The sequence below is a fragment of the Girardinichthys multiradiatus genome, chromosome 2 (genome assembly GCF_021462225.1).
Source record: "Girardinichthys multiradiatus isolate DD_20200921_A chromosome 2, DD_fGirMul_XY1, whole genome shotgun sequence".
NCBI classification, from domain to species: Eukaryota; Metazoa; Chordata; class Actinopteri; order Cyprinodontiformes; family Goodeidae; genus Girardinichthys; species Girardinichthys multiradiatus.
In genome coordinates, this window is record NC_061795.1 from 12,168,478 (window position 1) to 12,194,254 (window position 25,777).

The window sequence follows — 25,777 nt, forward strand, 5'->3', positions numbered from 1 at the left end:
TGTATGGTTTCAGATAACCACCCTATTAGGAGATGACATAAAGTTAATAGTCTTGTTTAAATGTTTTCTCTAGAGTTGCATGCATTTCTGAATAAATATCACAATAAGATATACGGTCATTCAATAAATTTGAATGTGTTCGAATGAGGCTTAAGAGATTAAGAGTATATTTTGAAAATAATCTTTATTGGTCTGATGTAATATTCTATCGATTTGCATTAGTTGTAAGCAGAAAATCCTCAATTAACAAAAATTAAGGCTAAAAAACACCAGTTACTATGCAGTTAATCTATGTGTTTAATTTAGTGAGCCAAGTTACTCAAACAAATTAACTTTTCAGCAATATTCTAATTTACTAAATGGGTCTGTACATAAACCTCAAGTCATTAAAAGTTAAAAAACAATTTGATCAAATATTTAAGTAAGGTTCGTATCCCTCAGTAAGAAAAGGTCCAAAACATCCTCACAATAGTTGTTGGACCATTTGTTTGCTGAATATTGGACCATTTGTATGCTGCTGGACACCACTATGCTGTTCAGCTTCATAGGCCATTTTGTACCCCAGGATAGTCTGCTACTACAAATCCCAGCTGGCACTGCGGCTAATAGGACGGGGGCGTCGCAGCTCTGATGTCACAGGGGGCTATATCACACACTCTGAGACCTTTCAGCTTTGCTTCCAAGTTGGATACCGGACCAGCATCTGGGGCGCACCACTCTGGAGAAGAAATCCCACATGGACTTTCATTCATTCTCCCCCGTTGGCCAACGAGAAGAAATTCATGAAAGAAGTTTCTGGAATAGGAAGGCCAGAAATTTCACTTTACCGATCGAACACGTGAGTTTAACCGTGGGGTTTTTGTTCTAAAAACCCCACGGAGGGTTCAAAGAGACGAAATCCCCACCCTTGTTTTTGTTCTAGTCGACTATTGACGGTCCGTCATATCGTTCCTTTTCTCAAAGGAGGCCAGAGGACGGAGCTGCCCGCTCTCCTGAGTTATCCACGGACGCGTGGAAACGTTTCCCCCTCCTCTCTGCCTCTGCTCAGGGGAGACAACACCAAGTAATACAGTGTTATATTCTTTTTCTTTTTTAGAAATAGCTTGGACAGGAAAGAGCAGGATTTTAGGGCGATTTAGAGTCGCCACTTATAGTCCAATGTGTTCTAAATTGTATGTGCATGCAATATTTCATTGAAACTTTGATTGCTGTTGGACATCTGAAGGCCGCTGTGCTTTTCAAGCTGTGTGTGTTTTGCTGTGTTGTTTTAACACCTGAGAGCAAGGTCAGAGTACATTTTAAAGTTGGACCGTTAGAATTTCATGGTGAAACTCTACCATTTTCCATGTCTGCACCCTGCTACTGGTTGCCGCCAAAAGTTTTATGATCCTTTGTGTGTCCCCTGAGCTACAACTGTGGGGGGTTTTATGACTTTGTGACTTGTGACAACCTACACCTCGGTGGGGCTGCTCCCACAGCTCTGCTCAGCACCATATTATTAGTTGTTGCCCTAACTCCTGGTTGGATTTTCATACACACTCAATGTTGTTTTGTTTTGTTTGATTCTGTTTAGTTAGATATTTTACCCTTTTATGTAGAACTTTGCATGTTTGATTAGGTGAAGATTATTGAATCGGAAGAGCGTGGTGTATTAGGGCTGTTGATTTAATAAATATTCACGTAGATAAAGACAGAAAGTTTGTGTTTATTTTGAGCAAGAGTGATTTGTCAGTCAAAATAAGATCGAAGATCCTCCACCTGTGGTGAAACGGTTGATTAAACAGTAACATCTAGTAATAGTTATCAATTATTACTGAAAATTTAACAATTGTAATTATCAAGAGCTTTGAGCCACAAATTACAACATCAGAGGAGATCTCTGATTTCGATTAATAAATAAGGATTTTTGGTTAAGAAAATAATTTTTCTCAAATTATAATTTTAAATTATAATTCTTGATAAATATTAATTAATCAATAATCATAATTCTAACAGTGAAACACAACTAGATTGCCTTCAGTTATTGCTGCTGAAGTTGGTTCTAGAAGTTACAGATTAATTGGGTCCACAAAACACCTATATAAGGAAAAAGAGTTGGGACAGATCTGATCCGATATTACTACAGCCATGTTCAACAGTAAAGAAGTTAGCGGCTATGGATAATAATAGAGATTGTCTTGGGGAAGTGTCTAGATTTTAGGGCTACATTTTATTTTATTTTTTTAAAAAGGAGCATTATATAGAATTTCTTTTATACGAGATTTCGAACAAAAGCACTTGACACACAGACATTGTTTCATGTTGGTTAAAGAGTCCTAAGGTAAAGTGTAGACTTAAAAGAACACTAAAGTTGAATATAATATTCTGACTATATGATCTATATCATTAACATCTTTGCTTGCCACGGAGTAATCAGACACAGATTTACCGATTTACGGTTCAAATCAGGCCAAACTTCCTTTGGGGCATTTTGAGCTCGAGCAGTGCAACACATATGAGCTTGGTTGGTGTACAAATAATGGACTAACTGTAACAATTATGCTACCTATAGATATTAGCTAAAGACATCAAATTGGCATAGCGTGCCGCCGTTGTTAGGTCAGTCTTCATTTCCCCATCGATATGTTTGACATGGCGAATGATCATCCACCAAGCTCACTCCACTGCCCTAGCTCAAAATGCCATAAAGAAAGCTTAGCCTTATGTGAAACATGAATAGATGAATCTGTGTTTGATTACTCTGTGGCTTTCCTCAACATCCTGGATGTGTAACACAAAAAAAACTGAATTTAGGAACTGAAATTGAATAACAGTCCATTCAGTTTTAATTTTGTGAAATTCAGTCTGAAAGTTTCTGCACATATTTGCCCTTTAAGGCTATCGCTAGCGGGTTAAAGGCAAAGCATAATGTACTCTATGTCTCTCTGGGCCCATTCGGACCACAAATATAAAGCATCTGCTTGCCCAGAACATCTTGAGATTCAGCTTTGGGTATGTATGATCATGTGCTCAGAGGCATTCTACACAACTGATCAAAAGAGAGGAGAGATCAATTCTGGTGAGGGCAGAGGCTATGACAGACCTGCTCCTGTAAAAGTGACGACAAAGGTTACAAACTGTAGCAGTCTAACAATGAGCAGCAAGGTCAACAACTCCCCAGGAGAGGTATAAAAACCACTAAAACAAATAAGTGGCTGGATCATGTGCGATGACAGCATAGCGTTCCCTGCGTACTTGAAGCACCACATCAGAGAAAAAAAAATCTCTAGACGATAAGGTGTGATGACTACAGATCAAGGTCTCTGGGTTTGTAGTAACTCCTAATTGACCCTCCCCCATTCACCTCAGCAAAATACATTAATAGGGTCTTTGAAGACTTTCTTATAAACCTCTACACATCCACTAATAAGCCTGACACAGAAGAAATCAGTTTTTTTCTCATCCTTGAAGTTGCCAACCATCTCCAATGAGTAAAGAAAGGTAAGATTCTCCCATCACTTTGGAAGAAATCAAAGCTACAATTCTGTCTATGAAGACTGGGAAATCACCGGCCCTGGATGGGTTTCCAGTTGATTACAGAAAGTACATTGACACCATCGCCCCTGTGCTTCATGAACTGTAAGGAAAAGCTTTTGAATCAGGCTCTCTGCCTGGCAGTCTCAATGAGTTTTTAATATCACTTATTCCCAAAAAGGACAGACGTTTCCAATCCATCTAACTTCAGGCCCATTAGTCTGATAGAAGTAGATTGTAAAATATTAAAGTCGCTAGCATCGCGATCAGAAAAAATACTCCCGGACATCATAGACGACCAGGTAGGCTTCATTAAAAACAGGTCTGCAGTTGAAAATATGAGAAGGCTTGCTCATCTAATATACATGAATTACTCTAATTCAGTTCCTGTTGCAGCGTTCTCTTTGGATGCTGAGAAAGCCTTCGGCTGCGTCGAGTGGGGGTTTCTCCCAAAATTTGGATTTGGATCAGTGTTTTGCAAGTGGGTGGAAATTTTACTCTAGAACAAAAGTAACGGTTATGACATATGGTCTGTTGTCCAATTTGTTTTTGAGCTCTCTAGGGGGACAAGACACGGCTGTGCCGTCCCCATTGCTTTTCACACTGGTTAGGAGCATGCCCAGGTGTTGTAGGGAGGTCATACAGGCACGTGGAGGCCCCACACAATACTGAGCCTCATTTTGACTTGTTTTAAGGACATTACATCAAAGTTGGATCAGCCTGTAGTAGTGTTTTTCCACTTTAATTTTGTGTGTGACTCCAAATCCAGGCCTCCATTGGTTAATAAATTTTATTTCCATTGATGATTTTTGTGTGATTTAGTTGTCAGCACATTCAACTTTGTACAGAACAAAGTATTCAAAGAGAATATTGTGGGAGCAACTCCAACTAGGTTAGGATTTGAAGAGTGAGTAAAACTTTCTTACTTACTAGTTCTATATTATTTATGTAACAATTAGTGAGTTGTACATGTACAACTTTTTAGTGTTTAGTTTTTATATAACTAGATGTTTCAAAGCTGTTTCAATGCTGTCTGTATTTGGGGAGTTCATTGGAGAGGTTTGTACTGTTAAAATCTCCCAGTATTATGATGAAAGAGTCCGTGTGTCTCTTTCATCATAATACTGGGAGATTTTAACAGCGCAAACCTCTCCAATGAACTCCCCAAATACAGACAGCATATTAAGTGTCCCACCAGAGACAAAAACACACTGGACCATTGTTACACAGCTTTAAAGGACTCATATCCTGCTGTTACCAGGGCTGCTCTGGGCTTTTCAGATCATTCTCTTATCCACCTCATCCCAACCTACAGAGAGACTAAGAGCTTCCAAACCCACGGTTCACACTGTTAAGAAGTGGACTGAGGAATCAAAGCAGACGCTACAGGCCTGCTTTGAATGCACAGACAGGACTGTTTACGAAACCTCAGCCACTGACTTAAACAAACTAACTGATGTGGTGACATCATACATCAGTTTCTGTGAGGACGTGTGTTCAGACCAAGATCTTCTGCACCTTTAGGAACAACAAGCCATGGTTTACTCCACGTCTCAGGAACCTGCGCAAGGACAAGGAAGAAGCTCACAGTAGTGGAGATTGGGCGAGATACAGGCAGGCCAGGAACATACTAACAAAGGAGATCAAAGCAGCCAAGAAAAGCTACAGTGAGAAGCTGAAGAACAGCCTTTCTACTGGTGACACTTCAGCTGTATGGACTGGTCTGAGAAACCTGACTATAGGAGCCCCCCCACCCTTCCTGAACAGAATCCTCGCCTGACAAACCGTCTTAATGGCTTCTACTGCAGACATGACAGGAAGCCGTTCACGCCTCAAATCATCTCCTCCACATCCTATTCAGGAACAAGTTCTTCCCACAAACCTACCAACCCCCTACCTTCAGATCCTCTGCCTGCACTAAAGACCTGCCTGCACTAAAGACCTGATAACATCTCCCCATCATGCCTGAAAGCCTGTGCAAATCAACTCGCTCCGATCTTCACCCGGATCTTCAACAAGTCACTGGAGACGTGTGAGGTCCCCTCCTGCCTCAAACGATCCACCATCAAGCCCAAGAAGCCCATCCTAGGATTAAATGACTACAGGCCTGTAGCCCTGATGTCTGTGGTCAAGAAATCCTTTGAGCGGCTGGTGTTTAAGCACCTGAAAGACATCACAGGCCCCCCTGCAGTTTGCTTACCGAGCAAACAGGTCGGCAGATGATGCTGTCAACTTAGGTCTACACCTCATTCTGCAACACCTCGACCACCCAGGGATGTACGCCAGGATCCTGTTTGTAGACTTCAGCTCGGCCTTCAACACCATCATACCAGACATCCTCCACCAGAAGCTCACCCAGCTCAACGCCCCAGCCTCCACCTGTCAGTGGATCAACAACTTCCTGACAGACCGACAGCAGCAGGTGAGACTGGGGAGCATCTTCTCACGCAGCAGATCAATAAGTACTGGTGCCCCCCAGGGGTGTGTTCTATCCCCACTCCTCTTCTCCCTCTACACAAATGACTGCACCTCATCGGACTCGTCCGTGAAACTCCTGAAGTTTGCAGATGACACCACTGTCATTGGTCTGATCCAGGACGGTGATGAGTCTGCATACAGACAGCAGGAACCACCATCTCTGAGGACCCTAGATGGTCTTCACACATAGACACTGTTCAAAAGAAGGCCCAGCAGAGACTGTACTTCCTGAGGCAACTCAAGAAGTACAACCTTCCACAGGAGCTGCTGGTTATCTTCTACACTGCCTTCATTCAGTCTGTCCTGTCTTCATCCATCTCAGTGTGGTTTGGTTCATCCACCAAACAGGACAGGTGCAGACTGCAATGAATAATCAGGACTGCAGAGAGAATAATCAGGACTGACCTTCCCTCCATCCAGGACTTATACAGGTGTAGGGTCAGAAAAAGAGCTGCAAAAATCTCTGCAGACCCCACACACCATGCACATAATCTGTTTAGAGTTTTACCTTCAGGCTGTTCACTAAAACCAGCCGCCACAGACACAGTTTCTTCCCCCAGGCTGTTTCTCTGTTGAACATTTAATAGAGTATAAAACAACAGCATACTGATGTTGCAAATGCATCTTTTTATTTATATATGTGTATATTTGTACAGTGTATATATGTATATTCTGTAATACAAAAACAAAAACCAGAGAGCAAAGTGTACCGGAGTCAAATTCCTTGTTTGTATGTACGAACTTGGCAAAAAAGCTGATTCTGATGAAGAAAATAGGGTTAGAACAGGGTTGTCGTTACTGTTGTAACAGTGGTCATAGTGGCCATATACGAGCAGTGAAGAATACATGGTCTGTGTTTTTTCTGACTTTCACACAAGCAGGAAACTGGAACGCCATCAGCTCAAAGATGACATTACTTGGACTTTCCAGGTTTGAGTTCTGAGGTAAATGGAATCCAGCATTAATCCATTGTAAACAACGTTTTTCCCTGTAATTTTGTACTTTTATTAATTAGAAAAATAACTAATCTTATGCTGGTAGTAGGGACGTATTGGTAAAAAAAAAATATCCTTGTTTAACTATATATACAGTACAGACCAAATGTTTGGACACACCTTTTCATTCAAAGAGTTGTCTTTATTTTCATGACTATGAATACTGTAGCTTCACACTGAAGGCATCAAAACTACGAATTAACACATGTGAAATTATATACTGAACAAAAAAGTGTGAAACAACTGAAAATATGTCTTATATTCTAGGTTCTTCAAAGTAGCCACCTTTTGCTTTGATTACTGCGCCACACACTCTTGGCATTATGTTGATGAGCTTCAAGAGGTAGTCACCTGAAATGGTTTTCCAACAGTCTTGAAGGAGTTCCCAGAGATGCTTAGCACTTGTTGGCCCTTTTGCCTTCACTCTGCGGTCCAGCTCACCCCAAACCATCTTGATTGGGTTCAGGTCAGGTGACTGTGGAGGCCAGGTCATCTGGCGCAGCACCCCATCACTCTCCTTCTAGGTCAAATAGCCCTTACACAGCCTGGAGGTGTGTTTGGGGTCATTGTCCTGTTGAAAAATAAATGATGGTCCAACTAAACGCAAACTGGATGGAATAGCATGTCGCTGCAAGATGCTGTGGTAGCCATGCTGGTTCAGTCTGCCTTCAATTTTGAATAAATCCCCAACAGTGTCACCAGTAAAGCACTCCCACACCATCACACCTCCTCCATGCTTCACGGCGGGAACCAGGCCTGTAGAGTCCATCCGTTCACCTCTTCTGCGCCGCACAAAGACACGGTGGTTGGAACCAAAGATCTCAAACTTGGACTCATCAGACCAAAGCACAGATTTCCACTGGCCTAATGTCCATTCCTTATGTTCTTTAGCCCAAACAAGTCTCTTCTGCTTGTTGCCTGTCCTCAGCAGTGGTTTCCTAGCAGCTATTTTACCATGAAGGCCTGATTCACACAGTCTCCTTTTAACAGCTGTTCTAGAGATGTGTCTGCTGCTAGAACTTTGTGTGGCATTGACCTGTTCTGTAATCTGAGCTGCTGTCAACCTGCGATTTTTGAGGCTGGTGACTCGGATGTACTTATCGTCCGCAGCAGAGGTGACTCTTGGTCTTCCTTTCCTTGGGCGGTCCTCATGTGAGCCAGTTTCTTTGTAGCGCTTGATGGTTTTTGAGACTGCACTTGGGGACACTTTCAAAGTTTTCCCAATTGTTCGAAGGTCGACTGACTGACCTTCATTTTTTAAAGTAATGATGGCCACTCGTTTTTCTTTACTTAGCTGCTTTTTTCTTTCCATAATACAAATTCTAACAGTCTATTCAGTAGGACTATCAGCTGTGTACTGTATCCACCTCCTGCTCAACACAACTGATGGTCCCAACCCCATTTATAAGGCTTGAAATCCCACTTATTAAACTTGACAGGGCACACCTGTGAAGTGAAAACCATTTCTTGAAGCTCATCAACAGAATGACAAGAGTGTAACAAAGAGCAGTAATCAAAGCAAAAGGTGGCTACTTTGAAGAACCTAGAATATAAGACATATTTTCAGTTGTTTCACACTTTTTTTGTTCAGTATATAATTCCACATGTGTTAATTCATAGTTTTGATGCCTTCAGTGTGAAGCTACAGTATTCATAGTCATGAAAATAAAGACAACTCTTTGAATGAGAAGGTGTGTCCAAACTTTTGGTCTGTACTGTATATATCTCAGTTTTAAAGTCACAGTTTGGTAACTTTTTGGTACATTTCAATCCAAGCAAATCCAAAAGGAATCATTTTTGTTCAACTTTATTGAAGAGTAAAGAAAAATAGTTAATCATTATACAGAAATAAAACCACTTAAATGGTCAGTGTTGTTTAAGATTTCTTAATAGAACATTATTTAACATCTCTCGTCTCGTCGTCTTCCGCTTATCCGGGACCGGGTCGCGGGGGCAGCAGACTCAGCAGAGACGCCCAGACGTCCCTCTCTCCAGACACCTCCTCCAGTTCCTCCAGGGGGAGCCCAAGGCGTTCCCAGGCCAGCCGAGAGACATAGTCCCTCCAGCGTGTACTGGGCCGTCCCCCGGGCCTCCTCCCGGTGGGACGTGCCTGGAACACCTCCCGAGGAAGGCGTCCAGGAGGCATCCGGTATAGATGCCCGAGCCACATCAACTGGCTCCTCTCGATGTGGAGGAGCAGCGGCTCTACTCCGAGCCCCTCCCGGATGGCCGAGCTCCTCACCCTATCTCTAAGGGAGTGCCCGGCCACCCTACGGAGGAAGCTCATTTCGGCCGCTTGTATCCGGGATCTCGTTCTTTCGGTCATGACCCAAAGTTCATGGCCATAGGTGAGGGTAGGAACGTAGACCGACAGGTAAATTGAGAGCTTTGCTTTTCGGCTCAGCTCTCTCTTCACCACAACGGACCGGCATAGCGCCCCCATTACTGTGGCAGCCGCACCAATCTGTCTGTCGATCTCCCGCTCCATTCTTCCCTCACTCGTGAACAAGACCCCGAGATACTTAAACTCCTTCACTTGAGGCAGGAACTCCCCTCCAACCTGAAGAGGACCAGCCACACTTTTCCGGTCAAGTACCATGGCCTCGGACTTGGAGGAGCTGATGCTCATCCCAGCCGCTTCACACTCGGCTGCGAACCACCACAGCGCATGCTGTAGGTCTTGGCTAGAGGAGTGCAGAGTACCCGGCCTTCTTGGCGTCCCTGTCGGGGGTGCTGGATAGCGCATGTTTTGGACACTCGGGTGAAGAGAGGGGCTGAGCTGTCCACTGATCACCACCTGGTGGTGAGTTGGATCCGCTGGAGGAGGAGAAAGCCGGACAGACTTGGCAGGCCCAAGCGCATAGTGAGGGTCTGCTGGGAACGCCTGGCAGAGCCCTCGGCCAGGGATGTATTCAACTCTCACCTCCGGGAGAGCTTCAACCAGATCCCGGGGGATGTTGGAGACATAGAGTCCGAGTGGACCATGTTCTCCGCATTTATTGTCAATGCTACTGCCCGTAGCTGCAGCCGTAAGGTCTGCGGTGCCTGTCGCGGCGGCAATCCCAGAACCCAGTGGTGGACGCCGGCAGTAAGGGATGCTGTCAAGCTGAAGAAGGAGTCCTATCGGCTGTGGTTGGCTTTTGGGACTCCTGAGGCGGCTGACGGGTACCGTGAGGCCAAGCGTGCTGCGGCCCGGACTGTAGCAGAGGCAAAAACTCGGGCATGGGAGGAGTTCGGTGAGGCCATGGAGAAGGACTACCGGTTGGCCTCGAAGCGATTCTGGCAAACCGTCCGGCGCCTCAGGAGGGGAAGCAGTGCTTCGCCAACACTGTTTATAGTGGGGGTGGGAGACTGCTGACCTCGACTGAGGACATTATCGGGCGGTGGAAGGAGTACTTCGAGGATCTCCTCAATCCTGCCATCACGCATTCCGTGGTGGAAACAGAGGTTGGGGACTTGGGGTTGGACTCTTTCATCACCCAGGCTGAAGTCACCGAGGTGGTTAAAAAGCTCCGCGGTGGCAAGGCTTCGGGGGTGGATGAGATCCGCCCTGAGTACCTCAAGTCTCTGGATGTTGTAGGGCTGTCATGGTTGACACGCCTCTTCAACATTGCGTGGCGGTCGGGGACAGTGCCTCTGGACTGGCAGACTGGGGTGTGTTCCAACTACAGGGGGTCACACTCCTCAGCCTCCCTGGTAAGGCCTACGCCAGGGTATTGGAGAAGAGAGTCCGACCGATAGTCGAACCTTGGCTTCAGGAGGAGCAGTGTGGTTTTCGTCCCGGCCGTGGAACACTGGACCAGCTGTATACCCTCTACAGGGTGCTCGAGGGTTCATGGGAGTTTGCCCAACCGGTTCATATGTGTTTTGTGGACCTGGAGAAGGCATTCGACTGTGTCCCTCATGATGCCCTGTGTGGGGTGCTCCAGGAGTATGGAATCGGGGGCCCTTTATTAGGGGCCATCCGGTCCCTGTACGAGCGGAGCAGGAGTTTGGTCCGCATTGCCGGCACTAAGTCGGACCTGTTCCCGGTGCATGTTGGACTCGTACAGGGCTGCCCTTTGTCACCGGTCCTGTTCATAACTTTTATGGACAGGATTTCTAGACGCAGCCAAGGGCTAATTAAATTAAGTATATTTATATTTTGCCAATTCACAAGTCACCTCACTTCACAAAATAAGAAAAAAGTCCAATTTATATACAGAAATATATAATCAAATCAATAATATGGGCAGACTTAAGCTCAATTACATACATTCCAATCTGATCCTATTTAAAAAAAAAAACAGCATAGTTATGATATATAAACAATCCAGTGTACAGTTTAATAAATCAGAGAATTTAAAGTCCCAACCAACTGATGGAAAACCCTCAACACAGTACCAGTGTGTCTGCTGCTATTGGCATTTGTGACGCGCCACGGGAAAACCAGGAACAAGTCGGCAAAGCATAAACGGGGAAAATGAAAAAACAACAAAAAAAACGTAAATTTCTGAGAAAATAGTGATTTGTTTTATTGCAAAATGTGCAAGTTGAAATTATGAAGTATTCAGTTCTTTAAATTATTTAAATGACAGTTTCAGAGGTTTTAAAATGGTAAATTTTAGAGAGACAGCAAGCTCAATTTGTGGCAGTGGCTGGCAGGGTGTGGCAGTTCCGGTGGCAGCTGGAACTGCCACACCCTGCCGGGGGGTGGCAGGAGATTCCACAAGGATGCCGGAAGGTGCCAGACCGGCCGTAAAAGCTCATTATAGTTAATAGTGTTGAAAGGATGACGAAGATTTATTGCACAAACAGCCGGTTTATTATAGAGCATGGGCGGCTGTTCTGAATTGTCACTTGCAGAAAATTATAAATAAATGCTTAAAAACACACTGGATGTCCCAGGCCACGAGGCTGCCACAGGGTGCCAGGGGCTGCCAGAATGTGCCAGAGGATGCCAGAGAGACAAGACCGATAGGTCCATGTGTTGTTCGAAGCGCTAACCTGTTACTCAGTTGTTAGGTGCAGACAATGATGCAGTTATTGTTTGTTTCTTAACCAACATTCTTAAACCTAAATTCAAAGTCACTTCTATTTTTAATAGAAAAAATATTGACAGACATACAGGTCCTTCTCAAAATATTAGCATATTGTGATAAAGTTCATTATTTTCCATAATGTCATGATGAAAATTTAACATTCATATATTTTAGATTCATTGCACACTAACTGAAATATTTCAGGTCTTTTATTGTCTTAATACGGATGATTTTGGCATACAGCTCATGAAAACCCAAAATTCCTATCTCACAAAATTAGCATATCATTAAAAGGGTCTCTAAACGAGCTATGAACCTAATCATCTGAATCAACGAGTTAACTCTAAACACCTGCAAAAGATTGCTGAGGCCTTTAAAACTCCCAGCCTGGTTCATCACTCAAAACCCCAATCATGGGTAAGACTGCCGACCTGACTGCTGTCCAGAAGGCCACTATTGACACCCTCAAGCAAGAGGGTAAGACACAGAAAGAAATTTCTGAACGAATAGGCTGTTCCCAGAGTGCTGTATCAAGGCACCTCAGTGGGAAGTCTGTGGGAAGGAAAAAGTGTGGCAGAAAATGCTGCACAACGAGAAGAGGTGACCGGACCCTGAGGAAGATTGTGGAGAAGGGCCGATTCCAGACCTTGGGGGACCTGCGGAAGCAGTGGACTGAGTCTGGAGTAGAAACATCCAGAGCCACCGTGCACAGGAAATGGGCTACAGGTGCCGCATTCCCCAGGTCAAGCCACTTTTGAACCAGAAACAGCGGCAGAAGCGCCTGACCTGGGCTACAGAGAAGCAGCACTGGACTGTTGCTCAGTGGTCCAAAGTACTTTTTTCGGATGAAAGCAAATTCTGCATGTCATTCGGAAATCAAGGTGCCAGAGTCTGGAGGAAGACTGGGGAGAAGGAAATGCCAAAATGCCAGAAGTCCAGTGTCAAGTACCCACAGTCAGTGATGGTCTGGGGTGCTGTGTCAACTGCTGGTGTTGGTCCACTGTGTTTTATCAAGGACAGGGTCAATGCAGCTAGCTATCAGGAGATTTTGGAGCACTTCATGCTTCCATCTGCTGAAAAGCTTTATGGAGATGAAGATTTCATTTTTCAGCACAACCTGGCACCTGCTCACAGTGCCAAAACCACTGGTAAATGGTTTACTGACCATGGTATCACTGTGCTCAATTGGCCTGCCAACTCTCTTGACCTGAACCCCATAGAGAATCTGTCGGATATTGTGAAGAGAACGTTGAGAAACTCAAGACCCAACACTCTGGATGAGCTAAAGGCCGCTATCGAAGCATCCTGGGCCTCCATAAGACCTCAGCAGTGCCACAGGCTGATTGCCTCCTTGCCACGCCGCATTGAAGCAGTCATTTCTGCCAAAGGATTCCCGACCAAATATTGAATGCATAACTGTACATGATTATTTGAAGGTTGACGTTTTTTGTATAAAAAACACTTTTCTTTTATTGGTTGGATGAAATATGCTAATTTTGTGAGATAGGAATTTTGGGTTTTCATGAGCTGTATGCCAAAATCATCCGTATTAAGACAATAAAAGACCTGAAATATTTCAGTTAGTGTGCAATGAATCTAAAATATATGAATGTTAAATTTTCATCATTACATTATGGAAAATAATGAACTTTATCACAATATGCTAATATTTTGAGAAGGACCTGTACTTTTGTGATCTCGTTTGCTCAATAGTCCATAGCTCTGTTTCATTCTGCTTAGTTTGTCTTTGGCACTTGAATTACTTCTTCTCTGTTTGTGTTCATGCTTAATGATTTGTTTTAGATCAGTTCGCAAAATACAACATAATCCCATATTTCATGAAAGGATTAATTAACAGTTAGATACAAACTTATGATAGTATCATTTTCTGTATGTCATTTTTTGGTATAGGCTACAAAAACTTGCTGCAGTTAATAATGTACTAAGAACACATGATGCACCCTAGACAACTGTCCCCATGCCAGTGTGTAGGGTGTCTGTAAATTAGGGTGTGCGAGCGCAACTTCAAAACATACAAACAGATAAAAGATGTTTTTTGACTGACAGAATAAAGTGCATTTATTTGGCAAATGAGTTAAGGTTTTATTTCTGGATATGCTGATGGGATCAATTTTAAATGGCTGCCAGATGTGTGTTTGAATGCTGAACCCTGTTTAAAGTTTCAGTGAAAAGCTTACTTTGCAGTTTGATGCTTGTTTACACAAGGAAGGTAAGAAATAGTTGTAATAGACACAAAATGTAATATATATAGGGCTATGTCAATAATTTATTGTCCAATAACACCTACAAATAAGTTGGATAGCTTAATTGAAAAGTAGGCTCAGTAGGAAGAGTAGTCATCTTGCAATCAGAAGGTTGTGGGTTTGATTCCAGCTTCCTCCTACCATATGTCGATGTGCCCCTGGGCAAGGCACTTAACCTCAAGTTGCCTACCGATCGGTGTTTGAATGTGGGCATGCGTGAGCATTAGTGAGTGTGATTGGGTGAATGTGGCTCTAGTGTACAGCGCTTTGAGTGGTCTGTATGACTGGAAAAGCACTATATAAAGTTCAGTCCATTTACCATTTTAATTATTCCACCGAAACATAACCTTTACAATGTAATTATTTGGTTGAACAATTATACTGTCACTGTAAAAACGGAGGTTTGATTTGTGGATTTTATGCCCCAGAAAGTTGATAAAAACTAACTGGTCTGTGAACATGAATGTAGCTATAGTTTGTAAAAACCGCAAGCCAAATGTTTGTGTATTTACATTTTCATTTAGTCATATTGACATATTTAGTTCACAATTACATGTGAGTAGTTATTCTGATGTTGGTTCATTTCTGGCCTGTGCTGCTGCTCAGTGTATCTTCTGTGAAAAAAAGCAACTTGGAAACAGTGGTAACCTTTTAAGAAAGCACCAGAGAGAAGCAATTTATTTTTCTGACATCAAGGTATGATTTTATTGAATGTTATTTAAGTCTCTTATGGGATGTTATTGTTGTCATGTAGAGTATGCAATGCTTTTTTAACAATTCTGTATCCGTTTTTAAGAGAAATTTGTGGTGGCCTGCTTTTGTAAGGAAGGCAGACAAGCATTCAGGAGTCACTACCATTGCCCAATGTGCAACTTTCATGTAATCACACAAAGAAAGTATGATAGTATAAAATATAGGCTAATTTAACAGGTAACAGCATCTACATGCTCAATACCCTCAACAAACCTTTTTTCGCAGGGAAGCAACATGTTGACTGACAGCCAGACTGCAGCTGATTGGTGTCAAAAACAACATTTCAGGGTAGAGTCACACTTCCAAAAGTACTCGACATGGACAACACTGAAAAAACTGAAACCCTCGAGGCCATAAAGACCTGTGAGGATGAATGCGATGACAGCTCTCCAACTGAACTTTAAACTTTTATTTTTGAAAAAAAGGAGGACTACAAAAAATTTTGCTCAGAAATTATGGATGTACAAAATCTAAATTTTGCTAGGTTTCAGGAAGACTAATTAGTCTTTGTGGACACTAAAGAGTATAGCCCAAGTAAATGTACAACAGTGACCCTCTGGCACCCTCTGGCAGCCCCTGGCACCTTCGTGGCAGCCTGGGACATCCAGCGTGTTTTTAAGAATTTATTTATAATTTTCCTTGAGTGACAATTCAGAATAGCCGCTCATGCTCTATAATAAACCGGCTGTTTGTGCAATAAATCTTCGTCATCCTTTCAGCACGTCACACATAAACATAGTGCTATTTATTTTCCATGTCAAGTAAATACAACCACCTTATGTTATATGTCTAAAGCTGTTTATTAAATAATAATCAATAATTAAATCATTATTTAAAGTTAACAGGCTATAACAACAAAGGTAACAGGCTATAACCACAATGGCATCACTTCCGGTGGCAGCTCCACAGACACTATTAACTATAATGACAACCCATTTGCCGATTATCAGTATTAGCTTCCACAAAAACAGCGGCAACCGCTGTGGCAAGCTTTTACAGCCGGTCTGGCACCTTCCGGCATCCTTGCGGAATCCCCTGCCACCCTCCGGCAGGCTGTGGCAGCTCCGGCAAGGTGTGGCAGTTCCGGTGGCAGCTCCTGCCAGTGCCACAAATTGAGCTCGGCCCTGCTGAAATTTTATGTTTAAACTCTGCTTGTTTTCAGCCTAAAACTCAGCCAGCTTGCATTTACATTTTGGGAAGGGGAAAAGCCTCCGCTCATTTCTGTAGCGGCTTTGTTTGGCTCCGCTCTGGCTTTTGTTCTGCTTGTCGACAAATAACCAGCGTGCTTCAAGAAACCTCGTGGCTACTGAACAGCTCCTATGAAAAATAATGTGTTTCTTCATGATGGACAAAGCTCAACGTATTGCAAACAAACTGAATTGTGGCTGTTAGAGCGCTTCGCTGTGGGAGTACATGTTCAGCAGTACCACCGCCGTCGGACTCTCTTCAGATTCTGAATCAGGAGATGAAGCAGAAGATGATAGCGGCTGCAATACTTTGGAGAACATTCCTAGTTTGCAGCTGTCTTCAACCCAAGACGAGGATGACGAATAAAGCTTTGGACAATGCTGGGTGATCTGTGGTCACAACAGTTTTTTGGCTAGCGTAGCTACACGAGGTTAGCAGGCAACCACAAGCATTAACAATCTGATAATTAACATGAGCGGGGTTTTTTTTATTTTTAATCTAAGCTTTAGATGTGTTTTTTCTTCCCCTTGCGCTGGGTGATCAGTGTTCACAAAAGTTTTTTGGCTACTGTAGTTACACGAGGTTAGCAACCACTGTATCCCATTCACAATGTGAAAATCGACTTCACAAAAAACAAAACAAATACCTATTTTTATGTTTTGTGTTGGATGTTTATTTCTCTAAACGTATAAAAAACGTTGTGTATTGTCATACCAATTTTGTCAACACTCGTCGATGTGAAACACAAGCTGAATATTTCCTTTGTTTCCCCTGCTCAGAATTTGTAAAGCCACCTTGACTGACCTCATCAGACACCTTGATGAGAACGGTGCAAGACCCCGCTGGAGAAAAAAGAGCCAGTGGCCACAGGATCCCGATTTTATCAGCAGTGAGCAACTCCGCAGAGTTTTGGAGTTCATAAAGAACTCCAAAAAACACTACCCTGAGGATCACGCCATCATGCTGTCTGCTCGACATCCTGGCCACAGGGATTGGCATGTGAAGCTCCTTCCAACACATATGTCAAAGGCCTCAGTGTGGCGTCTCTATATGTCTGGTAAGGACCTTGGTATGTAAAAAAAATTATTTTTATAGAACAGTGAAATTCTTCTAATGACCAGTGACGTAAAAGTTCATCAAAAATTAATGACCCCGTGATATGTTTCTTTCAGGTGAACGTGCAATTTGCAAATCAAGCTTCAAGGCGCTTTGGACCCAGCTACTCCAACACATAAGAAGCTGTAGGCCCCGCACCGACCTCTGCTGGCAGCGCCAACAGAATAATGACCAGCTTATAAGTGCAAACCTTCCAGAGGAGGGGAAGACTGCAGCAATCAAGAAGCAACAAGATCATCTTCAGCTTGTTCAAAGAGATGGCCGTCTACAACGAGATGATTGCTGCCTGCAAAAAGACCTGCGACGCCTATCAAATGTCCATCGGCCCCTCCCCACCTTCAAGTAAGAAGATCAGGATGCACTACAACTTTGACTTTGCAGACCAGGTATTTGTCCCACATTGCACTTTTTTTTTTTCTAAAGTATAAAAATAAGACTGCTTCAACGATACACAACTTTTGTTTAATCTAATCCTTGTTTTTTTTTGTCCTCCGTCTTCATCAGATTCACTTCCCCTCGAACCCAGTGCAACCTGGGCCAATGTACTTCCTGACAACAGAAGTCTTTTGTGAAGGCCTGCAGAAACAGGTGAATTTCCTGTTTGATGAAGGCATGTCATCAGGGAAGGGGAGCAATGAAGTCATCAGCTACATACACCACTTCTTCACTCATTTCAGAGTTGGAGATCAGTGGATCTTCATTGTTACAACTGCACTGGGGCAAAACAAAAACAATTTTATGCTATGGTATGGCGCCTGGCGGGTTGCACACAAGCTTCACTCCACACTAAAAATCTACTTGCTGATTGCTGGCCACACCAAATTTGTCCTGGACTGTGGGTTTGGGCTTATCAAACAAGCATACAAGAGGACCAGGGTCAGCACATTGGCAGATATATAAAGCAAGGCTCTTCCATCTCATAGAAAATCAAAGAAGAAAGTCAGTCATATGCATGAAAACTAATATGCTTATTTCTATTATGGTCCTTCTGTGTACAGGTAGTGGAAAACAGCTCTCCTGAAAGTTGCCTCAACATCCCACAGCTGGTCGGACTGGAAGATGGCACGGTGTTAGTCAACGCGTTTGACTGGCAGGTACACCTGAGTCCCTACTTTCGAAAGCTCCCACAGATCAAAATTCATCAACACTTCAGGTATCTATTATGCAGACTTCCACAATCTGTATTTGTCAATAACAAAGAGACATGCAATATTTTAATTGTCTTGTGTGCTTTTATTAACAGCCTTGATGCCAAAAGACCTGGTGTGGTCCTGGCTAGGACTCACAGCGACGCAGAGCCTGTTAGCTTTCAGCTGCTGTGTGACCCGGAAGTTCTACCCCCTGTTGTCTGTGTTCCTGCCCTGCCTACATCTGGACTGGCCACAGACAGGTAGACGTATCTTTATTCAAAGATCAGGCCATTCTGTTTTGATGAAGCCAAGGACAGTACGTGCCCAGCACCACAAACCACAAAACACAGAATAGCACACAGAAGAGGATGATGGATGACAATGTGACATTGCCGTTTTGGCAATTTGTAATGTGTATAGAGTTGTAAATAAAAAATCAAATTTGTGACATGATCAAAGTCCATTTCTCTTCCTGGGTCCATTAAAGTCAAGAGGTTTGCAGACATAAAATTTGATGGGTACAGATTAAGAAGCTGCAGCACCAGCCTCTTCTAGATTAACATCATTATAGATTAACATTATTCCTGCACACATAAAATAAAGACTGATAAACAATATTTCTGTATGCTACAATAATCTTTGGACAGTTCATAGAAGACATTAAGAAGAACACATCCATATCACCCTGATATTTTGCTAATTGGTGTGATAGGATTTCAAACTGCCTGAGGTAGAACATTTAATAGACTGAATCTTTAAGTGACTTTTCTAAAAACAAGCAGAAACCAAACCAATCACCAGGATGCAGACATTAGGTTCCAGTCATGATGCAATTTGTGAAAATAATATAAATAAATTGTAATGCAGTGCTGTAAATTATCTTTACATAGAAAAACACTACCATGAGTTCAGTGACAGAAGTCTGTTGCAGTCAGTTGGAGCTTCTGTTGACAAACAGTTGTGGGAGGTGGGCTATTCAAAGTATTCAAATTAGCAGCTTTTGTCACCGCCCTGCTTTCAGGGAGAGAAAACAAGGAATCTTTCAGGGCTGATTTCTCAGAAAAGTAGTCTTCAATTCTTTTTCAATTTCCACAAGTTTGATATCATTGGAAAGCTTAGACTCCACTCTTTCAGGATCTGTAAATAACTCAAAATAACCCCTGGTAGACTGTGTTCCTGGTTATGCCATGGCCAGTCACATTTGGAACTGGTTGCATGATACAGGCAGCTGGATTTGAACATTTGCCTATTGCTATCTCCATAACAGTGATGCTTACATTGAGTGTGACATTGTTCCAAGAGAGTACTTAAACTCAGTGCAGAAAGCAAGGTTGTCATCATACCAAAATTTCACACTCTATACACATGCGAAGAAAAATATTCATTACCATTTTCAATACCATGGCATTATTTGAGGTTACAGAATTCTTTCTAGTTAAGAACAAAAAAAATTGATTAATTACAATATGGCAATATTTTAATCTCCTAATTAGGGCAAAACCAATAAGTAGGGAACACTTCAGCCCTCATTTAGAAAAATATTATCTAAAACTGTAATTACCCTATGTTACAAACAGTAGACAAGATTATTCTTGGAATCTATATTATGCTTTATCGAAGTATGCGCCTTTGATTTAGCCTTGCAGCTAATTAAGTAATTGCTTATATTTAGTGTTCCACTTTGTGCTTGTATTTTCCTGTCTATTGTTCAAATTTATTTGTTGATTCAAATAAATTTAAACTACTTTACTCGTACTCGTCTTCTACTTCACCCGTGACCGGGTCGCGGGGGCAGCAGACTCAGTAGAGCCACCCAGACGTCCCTCTCCCCAGACACATCTTTCAGCTCCTCTGGGGTGAGCCCAAGGTGTTCCCAGGCCAGCCGAGAGACATAGTCCCTCCAGCATGTCCTGGGATTATCCCAAGGGCCTCCTCCTAGTGGGACGTGCCTGGTTCACCTCCTGAGGAAGGCGTCCAGGAGGCATCCGGTAGATGCCTCCTGGACGCCTTAACTACTTTAATAAAAGATAATTCTATACTAACAAATTGTTTCAAAACAAACATAGATCCAGCGCATACAAAGCTCATTTTTACAGTGCAAAGGATCTGGTTCATGCAGATGTATTTAGCAGCAGCCCCATACAATTTCTGCGTTTTTGGAGGTTTTGCTGAATATTTTCTTTAGTGATCAACAGCAGCAAGATAGGTGGCTACAAGTTCCTACTTGTTTCTGTTCTAGTTGACGACTAATGGAGGAGAGCATTGGTTTGTTTTGTTGCTTCACTGTTTAGTAATTGACTGAGCTTTCATCTGATTAACATTCTCCTGACTGTTTTTTTTTCTTCTTTTGCCACAGGTTGGGTCTTGGACTGCTCCCCCTCCTGGATCCCATATTATGGGGGGCCTATTTCCTCCCCGCCACACTACCTGCCGGTGGTTGGAGTCTCTGCCCGCTGGTGTACTTGTCGTTCTCGGTGTCCGGGGCCAGGTGCTTTGGTGTGTGCTGGCTCACTCCCGGTGGCTGCTTGCCGGGACCTGGGCCCCTGGGCTCTGCCGGACCTCTGCTTGGGGGGAGGTGTGTCTCGGGGTCTTGGGCTTCTGGGACCATGGCTGGATCTGCTCGGGCATGGACGGCTGCCGGAGGGGCCTGTGGGCTCGTCGCTGCAGCTCCCTGGGGCTTCTGCACTGTTGCTGCTGGGTGGTTCCCCTGAGACTCTCCACTGCTCTTCTCTGGAGGGGTTGCGGTAGTCCTGGCGGTGGTTCTCCCGGGGTCCCTGTGCTTTGGGGGGCCTTTGGATGTCTGTGGCTCGGATTTCCTCAGTGTCCGTCTAGGGACCATGGGGCAGGTATGTGGGTCCTCACACTTGCTATTGCATATTTTTGTGGAGAAACCTTGTATACAAAAGCACGTCCACACTCATACTCACAGGTGTTAAGCTTCAGGTGTTGACAGATACACAGATGTTCTATATTGGGCTGCACCTCTCTCTAAGTACTTTTACATTCATAATTACTGTGTACTATTTTGTTAAAAAAAAACAGCTGCAGGCGTATAAGCAAGCAGGGTGTAATCTTGTATTCTCTTCATCCTTTTTTCTCTCCTCCACTCTTTCCTCCTTTTCTCCCCTTTTTCCCCCTCTGTTTTTTGAGCTTCTTTTTTCCTTTTGATTTCAGTCTCTGTGTCCGTAACAAGTGAAATATTCCCAAAGAAGTTTATAATAAAGTTTCTTCTATAAATATCAAGCAGAGTTTACAACATTAGCTGTGATGCTCTGCTTGTGAAAGTAAATCTTTTGGGCAATTTCTTGGCACTCAGACAACAATTCTGAGCGCTATTCTGCCGGACAGGACACGGTAAAAAAACAAACATTCCCTTACAGTAAACTGAGTCATTATATAAAATTACTTCAAATCCTCTGTCTCCCTGGCAGGTAGACAGCACCCATCACATTTTTTCTGACCCTAACAGGTATTGAGATCAATATAAATGGAAATAGGGTGTAATTCAGCATCCTCAATAAATATATAAAATTGAAATACAAGACATGACCACTTAATCAGAATTTATCAAAATACTAAACTACAAAAAACCTAAATGATAAGAAACGCTTGTACATAGGTACAAAATACACTGCTCAAAAAATAAAAGGGATCACTCAAATAACAGTTCCTAAATCTGAATGAATGAAATATTCTCATTGAATACTTTGTTCTGTACAAAGTTGAATATGCTGACAACAAAATCACACAAAAATCATCAATGGAAATCAAATTTATTAACCATTGGAGGCCTGGATTTGGAGTCACACACAAAATTAAAGTGGAAAAACACACTACAGGCTGATCCAGCTTTGATGTAATGTCCTTAAAACAAGTCAAAATGAGGCTCAGTATTGTGTCTGTATGACCTCCCTACAATGCCTGGGCATGCTCCTGATGAGATGGTGGATGGTCTCCTGAGGGATCTCCTCCCAGACCTGGACTAAAGCATCCGCCAACTCCTGGACAGTCTGGTGCAACGTGACGTTGGTGGATGGAGCGAGACATGATGTCCCAGATGTGCTCAATCGGATTCAGGTCTGGGGAACGGGCAGGCCAGTCCATAGCTTCAATGTCTTCATCTTGCAGGAACTGCTGACACACTCCAGCCACATGAGGTCTAGTATTGTCCTGCAATAGGAGGGACCCAGAGCCAACCGCACCAGCATATGGTCTCACAAGCGGTCTGAGGATCTCATTTCGGTACCTAATGGCAGTCAGGCTACCTCTGACGAGCACATGGGAAGACCGTGAGGCCCTCCAAAGAAATGCCACCCCACACCATTACTGACCCACTGCCAAACCGGTCATGTTGAAGGATGTTGATTGTCAATCAGTGTTCCTTCCTAAGTGGACAGTTTGATTTCCCAGAAGTTTGATTTACTTGGAGTTATATTGTGTTGTGTAAGTGTTCCCTCTATTTTTTGAGCAGTGTAGTTTATCTACAGGAACATAATGGAAGTAGGAACGGGTGGAAATAACACATAGGTATGAGATGAGTGTGCACATTCAGGGGGAACTGTTCAGTTCATTAATGTATTTTATTAGTTGTCCAACCCATTCTGTTTGTTAGGTTACCTATGGTAAACATTATAGAAAGTTGCCTAGATTTGTCTCTCAAAAAAGTCTCCACAAAACCAGCTTTTACTTACTAATGTTGCAATTTTGAGAATTGCCAGTAATAATGTAAATGTACCCACAATGTTATTCGTTATTCATGTCTCAGCAAAAGATTATTGCTATAGTTGGATCCGACAAGCTGGTTTGATATTAAAGTTCATACTTTATTAGTCTGCACAAGGTCCAATTTCCATCAAAATGTATTTCTTAATTTTAGGATTTACCAATAATGTTTACTTTGAAATGGAATCCAAGATAAATGTCTTTATTTGACGGCAGAATGTTCTTTGTTGTTGCCTTTAAATTATGAAAATCTTATATTCCTCCCGTCAAACAGTGACGGGAGTATCACGTCACAGTCAAGAGTGGAAAACTTTGAATATTATTTGCCGTGAGGACAGAACACATAATATTGTCAGTGCATTCAAACTGTGAAAATTAGGGTTAAAGTAAATGAAACATTTTGTCATCACATAGCGCTGAAAAAAGCAGCCTAGCTCTAGATAGCCATTGGCTGCTAGGTAGCTGCTGCTGACGCGTCGGCCCAACGTCTTTACAACATATTACCACAACGTTAACATGCATAGAAATATCGTCTTGTAGCGGCTTCATGTCCATAACATTTGCGTCAATCACAAACAAACAACTAAAAACAACTATCTAGAACTGAGTAATGCTAACGTTTTAATCAATTTCTGCAGCTAATCCGAGGCCCATCGTGGCTCGGTACAAGGCTAACGGCATCCATTATCGGACGCAGGTTTTTCAGCTAGACTGGCAGCATTTTAATGCCTTTCAAGCTTCACAGAAATATTCAACCTTGGCAGTAGTTTTTTTCTTTAAAAGGTGTCAAATCAAATGCAATACAATTAGCTAAATATGGCACACACGATTAGTATTTGCGTTAATGTCAATTCTTGATTTTTGTTTGCGATTTTAGAACCGTTGCTCTAAACATCTTTTTCCGGACAAATTACAGTTTTTATTGTTTTGACGTTATATTGCTTCGGTAATTTAAGACGCGGGTATACTCGTTGATTAGGACCTTCTAAACCAAAACTAAAATGACTGATTAGATGTTTAACAAAACATTACAACAGCCTGAAAACAATAAAATAATTGTAACTCACGCTTACTGGTGTAGCCAAACCTGCCTTCTTAATCAAACAAATAGTTACAAGTCCACCTAAATACATGCTGCAATAAGTGAATAATATAGTTGGAGTTAGATTTACATTCAAGCGAAACACGCGGGTCACCGGAGGACGTGTTCGATGATGGACTACTGTCCCTTAGCTTCCAAGTCCCCAAACAAAGACACCAGCTAGCCTGCTGAGCTAACTCCGGGCATACCAGCCTAGCATTATTTAAAGGACAAAACTTTAAACTAAACTAAACAAAGACAGCGATCCAACATTCCCACTTACCCAGATTGGGATCCCTTTCCAGTAAATATTCATGTACACTCCACAGGTTCGTTTACTTCCAGGAATGATAATCAAGACAAGTTGCCCCAATGTTTAACTAAACAGTTAAAGCAGTCGGCGTGCTCGCAGTTCAATGGACAACAGTCATCACAATCACATCCCGGGGAACACTACAAAACACCGGGAAACAGCGACAGCTGAACGGACTGAACGGGAAAAGGACAAACAGCAGGTATCCCATGACTGGACGGGATATTTAACAGATTCCAGGTTCAGTTATCCCAGTTAACAGTCACACTAAAAGGAACACACCATTAGCACTGGGGGCTAAATTGCTGTTGGCTACAACACAACCAAACCCCGGATCACTGGATCAGAAAAATTAGTGGACCCGGAGTGGCTGGCTAGATTTTAGTGGACTTGGACTCTGCGCGTGCAGCTCTCTCACATCGACCTGGAATGCATTTAAAACACACGCAATATATCATGATTTTATAATTTACTTCAGCGGTTTGTTTTTCGAAGCATGTAATATAAGCTGTATTTCAACTCAAGGGATTCGTCCCAGGAACAAGAATCTGTTCTGAAATTCTGTTTTCCACACATTCTCCATTTCCACAAAAGGTGCCAGATTTGATATTTTTACATTCCTGAATGTTGCTTGTTTGCGTTCTGCTTTAAACACAACTTGTTTCACAGTTAATTGTGTGTGTGTGTGTGTGTGTGTGTGTGTGTGTGTGTGTGTGCATTCACCAATCAGGGATCCTTTTCATTGTAGTACTTGTTGGGCATTGTTGTTTTACGACAGTTGGATGTACTTTTACTGTAGTGCTTGGGAGACCATACTGGGAGGAAGGTGTCGGGTTATGCCTGATTCCTGTCGAGTTACTGGAACTAGCTTTTGCCCCTTTCCCACTGGCTCGTTTTAGCCGGCGCGGCACTGCACCACTCGGTTTCGCTCTACTCGGTACAGTAACTGTTGTGTTTCCACTGACCCCCCAGTGGCTGAAGCTATGGCGACTGAAGCCCCGCCTCCAGCCATGAGTGTATCGCGCTGTGCTGCTATTAACGTTACTGTGTTACATTGTCACATTGAAGTAACTTGCGTGAAATGATAATAAATAAATAAAAAACAAAAACATAATTAAACTAAATAATAATAACGTTTGCAAGAATGTCTTATTTATGTTTTTATGTCTAAAATGATCCACTGGGATAATTATCTGGACCACA

General features: G+C 42.8%; 1 protein-coding gene across 6 annotated transcripts in view; it reads right to left on the reverse strand.

The window, feature by feature from the left end:
- The window catches only part of znf609a (zinc finger protein 609a), a 96,251-nt gene extending 71,354 nt beyond the window's left edge, over window positions 1-24,897 (reverse strand). For 3 of the 6 annotated variants that reach the window (XR_007035259.1, XM_047346340.1, XM_047346347.1), the window contains exon 1: window positions 24,545-24,895. The gene's annotated coding sequence lies outside the window, so the exon portion shown is untranslated. The other 3 variants (XR_007035260.1, XM_047346357.1, XM_047346366.1) reach the window with 3 other exon arrangements.
- Between the last annotated feature and the right edge of the window lie 880 nt (window positions 24,898-25,777).